The following is a 9,370-nucleotide window of genomic DNA, read 5'->3' as shown; positions in this document are numbered from 1 at the left end:
CTTCAGTTTATATACCATATTGATAGATGGCTGGTTCTAACATTCTAATAAATTATCTCTGATTGGCTTTATTTACATTTCTTTGTTTCACTGAAACTTTTGGAACTGAGCTGAACCAGTTTTCTTGTGGACATGAAAGCGGTCAATTAGTTGGGATTTGTGTTTCCATGAAAATTACACTTCAGGAGGGAAGGATTCTGAACCGCAGTGACTTAGCCCAGGGGTATTGAAAGGGTAAAAGATGATTGGAGGACTTAGGCTTTCCTTTCCTCACCAATCAGGCCCCAGAGACTCACCCTCCATGTACCCTGATTGGCTCCTTGGGTCATCTGGAGGAGGATAAAAGGGGCAGCACAGCCAACTCAGGACAGACTAGTGAGGAACCACAAGGAAAGAGTTTTAAAGAGCTGGCAAGAGCTGGGCCAGTGGGGTGGGAGCAGTTGCCCCAGAAGCACCTGAAAGAGCAGGACCTGCAGGCAGCAGTTGGACCCTCAGCAACACAGCATGCAGCTAGCAGGAGAGGCTCCCCAGCTCTAGCAAGGATCTGAGCAGTGACCTGAGAGGTTCCCAGCTCTGCTTCCAGCTCCTCCAATAAGAGGCCAGGCAGCACCACATGAGGCCGGGGCTCCTGAAAGGTCAAGACCCCTAGCAATTCAGTACAAAGTCAATAGTAGTGGCTGTGTGGTAAAGTTGCTGTCTACCACATAGGAAACCTGAGTTCAAGTTCCCACTGGGGTGAGTGAGGTAACAAGGAGATTTGCTTGTTGCAGTGGAAAAGGGTCACTGTGTTGTCTCTCTCCAAGTACCTAGTCCTTATTAACTGACATTTTATGCCTCTTATATTTCACCACCCAGTATTGTTCTGCTGTTCGTGTTTTACATTTTGGTTAACCCTGTCTTTTGACAACTGGATGAATATGTCTATGATAGTAAGTGTCTAACCTTTATTGAATCCTGCCCCTTTAGGGAGTTATAGTGTCCCCTGGTTTATACTGGTTATGTTCCCTGTACTGTTCTCTCATTAAAAAGTATATGGTTAAGTCCCCATTGGTGGTCTGGCTCTGCTGTACAGGGGGAGGAGAGTCCCTACACCTCCCACAGTGCTTGTGTACCTGCTTTGATCCCTTCAGTTGGAGAGGGGGGATCTCTTAGAGTACTGCCAGGGCTACAACCATTATGGACTACCAATTGCCCTCATCCTGTTCCAACTTATCTAACAATCATAACAAAATATATCTGTTATCACAAAACAGCGTCTAATACATTTGGTTACATCACTTACTATAAGCTAAAGCTATTATACAGTATACTAGCCAATTGTGCATCAAGAATGATGGGGGGCAGGTGGCGAGGGGATGGGAGAAGTGGGCTTGGGGAGTGAGGGTGGGAGAGGAGAGGAGTGGGCCCAGGCCCAACAGTGGGGGGAGGCTCACTCTGCCCCTCCCCGCACAGCTGCTGTGTTGGGCTGGGCAGGGCCGGGCCAGGCCAGGCGAGGCCCGGCCACCGTGGTGGGCCGGCTTTTCCCCCGGCTCAGGCTTGCTCCCCCACCTCCTTGCCTTGGGCCTAGACCCAGTCCTCCCCTGGCCCCACCATCACCGCCAATGCCACAGTGCACCTGCTCAGCCCTGCCCCCCCCCCCCCATCAGGCCCACTCAGGGACAGGAGGAGTGGGCTTGGGGCCACACAGGGGAGATGGTGGGGGAAGCAGTGGGCCCAGGCCTGAGTGGGAGAGAAGGCCCGCTTCTTCCCTCCCCCACCCACTGCTGCATCAGGCCACTGTCCCTGGCCCCCCATGGCAGGCCAGCTTTTCCTGCACTAGGGCCTGCCCTGCCCTGTGCTAGGCCCAGGCCCACCAGCAGGGAGTCCCCCCCCCCCCCCCATGTTACCTGCAGGGAGCAGGGGGGTGGGGGCCAGACCAGCCCTCCCCTTCCACCTGCTCTGTTGCTCCAGGGAGCAGAGCTGCGGGGGCAGAGGGGCAGGCCAGTTGTGTTGGGGTCGCCCCCTCTGCCACCGCTCCATCCCCTGTGTCCCACCCTCACGGCGGTGGGCTGCCTTCTGTCAGAACACGCTTGTCCAACATATGGCCCGTGGGCCGCCATGCGGCCCACCAAGGCATTTTCTGCGGCCCCCGGTGCTGCGACTGGAAATGAAAGTAAACAGTGTTTACTTTCGTTCCCACCCTTGTCCCTCCCCCAGCCGCTCAGTAGCCATTAGGAAGCTGCTGAAGGGCTGGGGAAGGGACAAGGTTCCCACACGCACCGCGTCAGCTTGACGTTGGTTGCCGAGGCGGTGCGTGGGAAGAGGAGCAGCCGCGTGCCGCTCGGGACTGGACGGGCCCGGCCGGAGCGGCAGGGCCTCAGCGGCACTTTCCCCTGCCTGTGCCGGTCAGCCCCGAGCGCACACGGCTCCGCCGCCGCCTCTGCTGGCCGGCGCCCACCCGGGCGGGTCTGTCCCATCCGGAGCAGCACGCAGCTGAAGCCGGATTCCCACGAGCTGCTGGGGACGGGAGGAGCCCGGCTGGGTCGGCACCGGCCAGCAGAAGCAGCAGCGGAGCCGTGTACCACCCGGGACTGACCGGCGCAGGCAGGGGGAAATGCAGCGGAGCCCCTGCCGCTCCGGCCGGGCCCGTCCGTGCCGTGCCGAGCGGCACACGGCTCGGCCGCGCTTCTGCTGCCCGGTGCAGGACCGGCCGGGCTCGTCCCGTCCCCAGCAGCTCGTGGGAAGCCGACTTCGGCAGTATACGCCCCCCCCCTTCATGCAGCGCCTTTAAGCCCTGCGCCGGCGGCAGTCCGCACTGCACTGGAGGGGAAGGGACGCGGCGGTTCGTTTCTCTCCGCTGCTTGCGGGAAGGCACCTGTTGCTTTTCTGCGAGGCCCAGTGCCTTCATCACAAAAGTGCTGTGTGCCGCTGAAAGGCCCGGGCAGCTGGGCTCCGGCGAACAGCCCCAGCCCCAGAGCCTGCCAGCTGCCACTGGTCAAGGACCACCTGAGCCAGGCTAGTATCCAGGAAGAGAAAACTAAATCCCTCCAGCTGCCCCCGAGCAGACAGCTCTGCCCACACAGGGCGGCGGGCCACCCTGCACCAACTTGGCTGCTTTGCGGCTGCACCCCCCCCCCAGAGCCACCAAACACCGCAGGTGGAGCCCATCTCTCTCCCAGCCTGTACGGGCATGGCTGAAGGGGCACAGGGGCCCAAAAGGTAAAAAATAAAAATTAATACAAGGTTGCACTAGAGGGGGCTTAGCTGGAGGAGGCTAGAGAACAATGCAGGGGCATCCCTGACCTTTCGGCTCCCCCTCCAAGGCAATGTCCACAGCCACCAGGGCAGCAGACGGGGCACCCTTCTGTTTCAGACGCCTTGTGTGGTATGGGCGAGAGGTCCCAGCCACCTCCACCTTTAAAAAATAATAATAGGATGCAAAACTCTGAGGAACTCAGGCCAAGGCAGCCAGAAGGGGGTTGGGTACGGCCTGCTGATCCCCATTCCAGCCTGCTTCTTTCCAAGTAGTGGGTGTCTGGGAGGATGGGTTTGGGCAAAATGTGGCCAGGGCACCAAGCAGCACCCAAGGCCTGGCCCCTTTCCCTGCTCAGCTGCCAGGCTGACAAGGGAGGAATGCCAAAATAGCTTGCTGCTGTAACCTAAGTGTTTATTTTAGTCAAGTGTTTGGTATTATTTCATTGTTGCTTTTATATTGTTTTTATTTTAGATTTTAAACCACATTTCCAGACCCATTTCATTGTCACTGCTTGCAGCTTCATTGGTGTCGAAGGTCACATGACATCACTTCCTGATGTGACACTGCTTCCTGTGAGGTCTTTGAATATGACTCGCAGGCCCACTGGTTGATAAAAAGTTCATGATCTGGCCCCACATTCAAAAAGGTTGGACACCCCTGGGTTAGAACACTTCTTCTGTTGGTCAGCCAATCAGAGCGCAAATAAAGCATTATGGACAGACAGACAGATTTAGGCTTTTATAATATAATATTTACTGTGTGGTCTTCCCCTATAACGTCTCTTTTCAGGCCTTGTGCTCTGTTATTGTATCCCATTACTGGTATATATGGACATGTTGGCTTCCCTTTGCTAACCAAGCTAGTTGTCATATCTGCAAAGTTTCACTCTATGGTCACTCAGAAATAGGGTTTGGGGCTTCCTGTTTAGCCACACCTCTGCAGCCTGGCCTAGGCCTCTTGAAAATGGCCAAGGCTGGCAACAATGGCTTCATAATCCAAGCAGATCTCTGTTCTACATTGCTTTCTGCCTCCCATACAATACTGTCTACTAACTTTGGTTCCATTCCAAAAAGCCAACCATCGTTACTATTAGGATTTGAGCATCTGGGCTACAGGTGGTATTCTTCAAAAGCAAATAGCCAGCATAGTCATTCAACCCCTGGTGCCAGTCACCTCAGAAGTGCTCGTTGCTTATGGGCACCATGCCACAAAGCTCGTGAGAACAAAGAAGCAGCTGCTCCATGCCCTGCTTCTTCCAAATGGGTGCTGACCTGTTTTCAGGACCCATGCCCCAGTTCATAAAGGTTTCCATTGCCCTCCACTTTCAACTCCCTGCACATTCACTTCTGGAAGGGACATGAGCTTGCTCACCTTTGTGTGCTCTGGTGATAGGCATGTGTTCTTGATGAGTCTGTTACATGGTCTAGTAGCAGTTCTGTTAACTCATGTAAGCCAGCATCAGTTCCTTAACAGGGAAAATTCTTTAATGAGATAAGTTTGTTAGCAGCCTGTGATGAGTGATTTCTCTCCTTCCCCAGGAGTGATCTCCTTCTCCTTTCCAATGTGCCAGGCACATTCCTGGTACTGATTATATTCCACATATGTGGGCATTTAAATTATGTGGGGCATGAGGGGATCTCAGCTAGTACTGTGGCACCATGCTAAATTCCCCCATAAAAGGCTGCTCCCCATTGACAACAAAACAAAGCAAACATCAGCCTGCCTAGGAGCTCTGTAAAATCAGTGGGAAGAAGGAAGCAAGGGAGTTTCACTAGTTCATCTTCAATTAAGACTTTTTAGCTCATTCTACAAATAAGCATTTGTGTTCAGCACCAAGTCTTCCCCCACCCTCTGCTCTGCAGCAGGGTCCCTACAACCCCCTGCCAAATTAACTGCCTGACAAGAAAACTGCTCACATGCTTATTTAACACTGTGTTTGTGCCAACATTATTTGAGAGATAATTACAGTCTTTTAATTAATTAGGGTAAAAAATTAAATATTACAGGCAAGCATAAAATTCTAGAGATTTTAAAACAATAATTATTGGGTTAGTATTGTCATTGAATTACAAATCCACTCATGACAATAAGATCAGCCGGAAAGAAAGCTTCTCCTCTATTCTTCTTTGTATGAGGATGCAGCAGCACTTTTGACTGATGGGATTACCAGCCACATTCCATTTACTTGGGATTTTAATCAAAAGGAACATTTTAAAAGAGTACTTTCCCCCTCTTGATTTTATAATAAAGACACTTAGCACATTTCAAATAGTGGCTAATTAATCCCCAAAGTCTGCTATGGAGCGGGGCAGAAGCTTTATTGCCATCTTTCAGATGGGTAAATTGAGGCATAGGGGAATGAATGGCCTGATGTCATATACCAAATCAGTATTTGACTCAGGCCTATCATCAGCCATTTCTTGCTTTCCAAACTGTCTTGTCTCACTCCCTCCTGTAGGGGCATTCATATTCATATACCCGGCCTGTCTTGTCCATTACTGCCCACAGGACTAACCAGGCTAACGTCTGCTGGCCTTGGCAGGCCCTCTGAGTGCTGTGTTGTCTGTGCAGTGGAGCAAGGCAAGACTGTCAGAATTGGTGTGTGCTGGAGAACTTCACTCCTCTGAGAACATGGGGTGAGGCCTATACAAGGAACCATGTCTTCTTGAATGTGGCATGAATGTACCCTGCCTCATGGGGAAGCTAAGGTGACAGAGGTGGAGTGTGAAGCACTACCATGTCTGTGGCTGTTTACAAGTGTGTTGGTATCAGTGGTCCTGCTGCATCCTCCAGAGAGCAAAGAGCTGCTCAGCTCCCTGGGCTGCAGGGTGTAAAAAGCTGACGTCAGGCACAAACAGAAGGAGAGATCCTGTCACTGGATCACAAGAACATGACGGCTTGTCAGATCGGCTCCTCTCTCATTTGCTTAGTGACCGTAACCACCAGCAGCAAACATGGGCCCAGCAATTCCCCTGTTTGATAAGACTTGTGTTGTTTGGACTCATCTGGCTCATGAAAAATGCAGTTGCTCCCAACTTCTACATGGAATTCATTTTAGCTTTGAATTTTTATGTTTATTGTTGGGAGAAATGACAGAGCCACACACCAAAGATTCCCCACACAAAGTACATGGAAGTGACCTGCCTCCCAGACTGTAGGAACTCTCTCTCCCACCCCACTTCTTTCCCGAGTGCAGCTTCTCCTGGACACCTGCTCTTTCTATGAGGCTCACGGTGCTGCACAGGCTCACTCAGGAACTCAGAGAAATGAGCCAAAGGAAAGGGCCCATCAGGTGATCCAGTATTCAACCCTCTCCATATTAATTTCTTGTCTGAGTATGGAGAGATGACACTATTTAGAGAGAGAGAAGTATTAATAAATTATATGAAGGCACTTGTTTTCTGCTGCAGTCTCCACAGCCCAGCCAAGTTCTTCCAGCATGCACAGCACTTTACTTGTCATCCAACTCACAAACCTTGTGCACCTCAACACAGCCCTACCTCAAGAACCAGACCCTGACACATCCCCAGCCTGTCCTCCCCAACCCCCAGACCTAATAGTCTGCATCCCTTATCACATCCCCGCCATGATCCTTCACTCATGCCCAGCCGTCTTTGCCTTTACCACACCTCTGTCTTGCAAATCCTCTACACATATGACCTCTCACTAACGCCCCCCCACACACACTGCCTCCCCCATTATACCTCAACTTCTGGATCCTTAATCCTACATCCTCACCTCCACCAAACCTCACCAGCCTATGTTTCATAACTTTGCCTTCTCACTTGCACAACCTTAAGTCACACTTCACAGCACTGGTTCTCAACCTTTTCTGACCCAAGGCAACCCCTTGGAAAATGCCAGGTTTTAACTTACAGTCATTGAAATCAGGAATTGTGTAGTTTTCAGGGCAGCTGGTTACTGACTGGAGAACCTAGGTTTGATTCCAGGTGAGGGTTGTGGGTTTTTGTGCATTGTTCCTATTTTGCGTGTGGCCCTGAGGCCCTCCTAAGCCTCCTGTCTAATGAGTACCAGGAACTACCCTTCCAGCAGCTGGAGGGTGGTGCTGACCACATCACCTCCTTCTTTTGCTGCTTGCCACATGGGCCTGGGAGGAAATTAACTCCCCTCCTCCCCCAACTCCTGTTACTATATATGGCACTACTTTTTTAAGCCTTCCTCAGAAGCACTGGGGGCTGCAGCCAAGACTGAAGATTTCACTTGGGGTGTGCCAGTGCTCCTGCTGGGACCTCAACCCAGAGGTTTCTGGGTAGTGAGTCTTGCCCCTACACTCAGGGTCAGACCAATCACTATACTTGGGGTCAAGAAGAAATTTTACCCTATTGCCAGGTTGATATGAACTGTACCTTCCTCTGTAGCCAGAGCTGACCCAAGGGGCATGCAGAGCCTGAGTGGCTGGAGTGAGGAGCCAGCAGCTCATGGCGGCCGTGCAGAGTGGTGGCACCCTGTCCGTAGGGCCTGGGGCAGTTGTCCTATTTCTCCCCCACAGGGGACAGCTCTGTCTATAGCAGGAGGCAGGACCCTCTTCCTGTGATCTCCTGAACATATAAACAACCTTTTCAGCAGCAAGATGTTGGCTGCCATGATTCCCCTGCTTTACCTGTGGCAGATTACAGTGTTATATCTTGTGTTGTGTCAGGGTTGACACTGTAGTTTTGCTAGGAGGTTAGACTATAGATTTGTACAGGATGGCTTGGATAGGGATGATCCTGCCTCAGGCAGGGGGTTGTACTGGATGACCTATGCAGGTCCCTTCCAGCCCTACTCGGTCTTCCTGACTATGGAAGAACAACAAAGCCTTTCTTCTTTTACAAAGAACTCAGAAAGATCACAACCATTCTGAATGGTTTTGACACTATAGATTTCTATTTGAAATCTCTAGGTTTCTCATGTGAATCATTTGTAGGTGCTTGTACCCCTAACAGTGCTAATTGCACAGCACCCCACATTACATTGTTTTAGAATTACTGCCCCACAACACCTTTCATACCCTTGCAGGATTCTCAACCCACATCCTCACCCCAACTCCAACCCATAGTATCCCATACTTCCAAACTCCCTGTCATCATTTCTGTCCCAACCTCTCCCTACTTGCATCTCTTTTGACCACCCCCCTAGAGGACAGCAGCAATACTGTTTGCTTGTTAATGCCCATGTCTGGGCCACTCTGCCTGCACTTAGAACTTAATGAGAAGCATGGAGCAAGAAGAATTCAGCCATGGGTGGGCCCAAGCTTGAAACACAGCATTGGATGGAATCTTCTGAGGCAGAGCCAGGAAAGTCCTTCAGTGACAGCTGGGACACCCCAATAAATAGGTGGGGAGAAGCTCTGCCCTCCCCATGGGGCTCCATGTCTTCCAGTCAGCAGGATGTATAGCATGGCTTTCCATGACTCGTGTTGTTATTAGTAGAGTCAGCCGGGCCACTGAATGTTGTTCTGTGGGTAGAGAGCAGAATAAGTGTCAGGTGAATCAGTGTACATCCCAACCACTCTGCTGGCATCCTCCAGCACTCAAATGACAGGATTTGTTCCAAGACATCAGGCCTCAAGCAGTGAGCATAGGACTCCAAATACCTACAGTGGTGCATCAGATCATCAGATCCTTTCATTGTCTTCACATTAGGAATATCCTAAATATGGCAAAACCTATCAGATAGCACAATGTCTTGTCCCAGATAATGAGACCCACCCCTCAGGCAGAAAAAACAAAAGAAGTCACCCTTATAGGCAGGGCAGATGTGTCACCATGCTGCAAGGATAGGTTCAATAGCAAGACTAGCTTAAAGACAGGTGTATGACCATTTCAATACGGTTGGAAAGCAGCTGGTGGCCTGTCAGGCTGCAAAACCCTGTGAGCAGAGAAGGAAGGAAGAGAAGGGCTCCCTCAATCTCTCTCTGAAGCATTATCTGGGATATGCTTGAATGCAAGGTGGTTTTGAGAGAAGGAAATTGGGAGCAAAACTGAAGAGCTGGATGACCCTGCCACAAAGCAGAATAAGGCTTGAAGGAACTGCAGAGTAAAAAGGAAATGCTTGAGAAGGAATTCAGAGGCCAAGAGAAATATTGATTTACAAAAGGCAACAGCAAAAAATGCCAAATATGCACAAGTTAGA

The sequence above is a fragment of the Crocodylus porosus genome, unplaced genomic scaffold (genome assembly GCF_001723895.1).
Source record: "Crocodylus porosus isolate Cpor-Errol unplaced genomic scaffold, CroPor_comp1, whole genome shotgun sequence".
In the NCBI taxonomy this organism is placed as follows: domain Eukaryota; kingdom Metazoa; phylum Chordata; order Crocodylia; family Crocodylidae; genus Crocodylus; species Crocodylus porosus.
The sequence above is the reverse complement of the archived record's forward strand: the minus strand, read 5'-3'. Positions refer to the sequence as shown.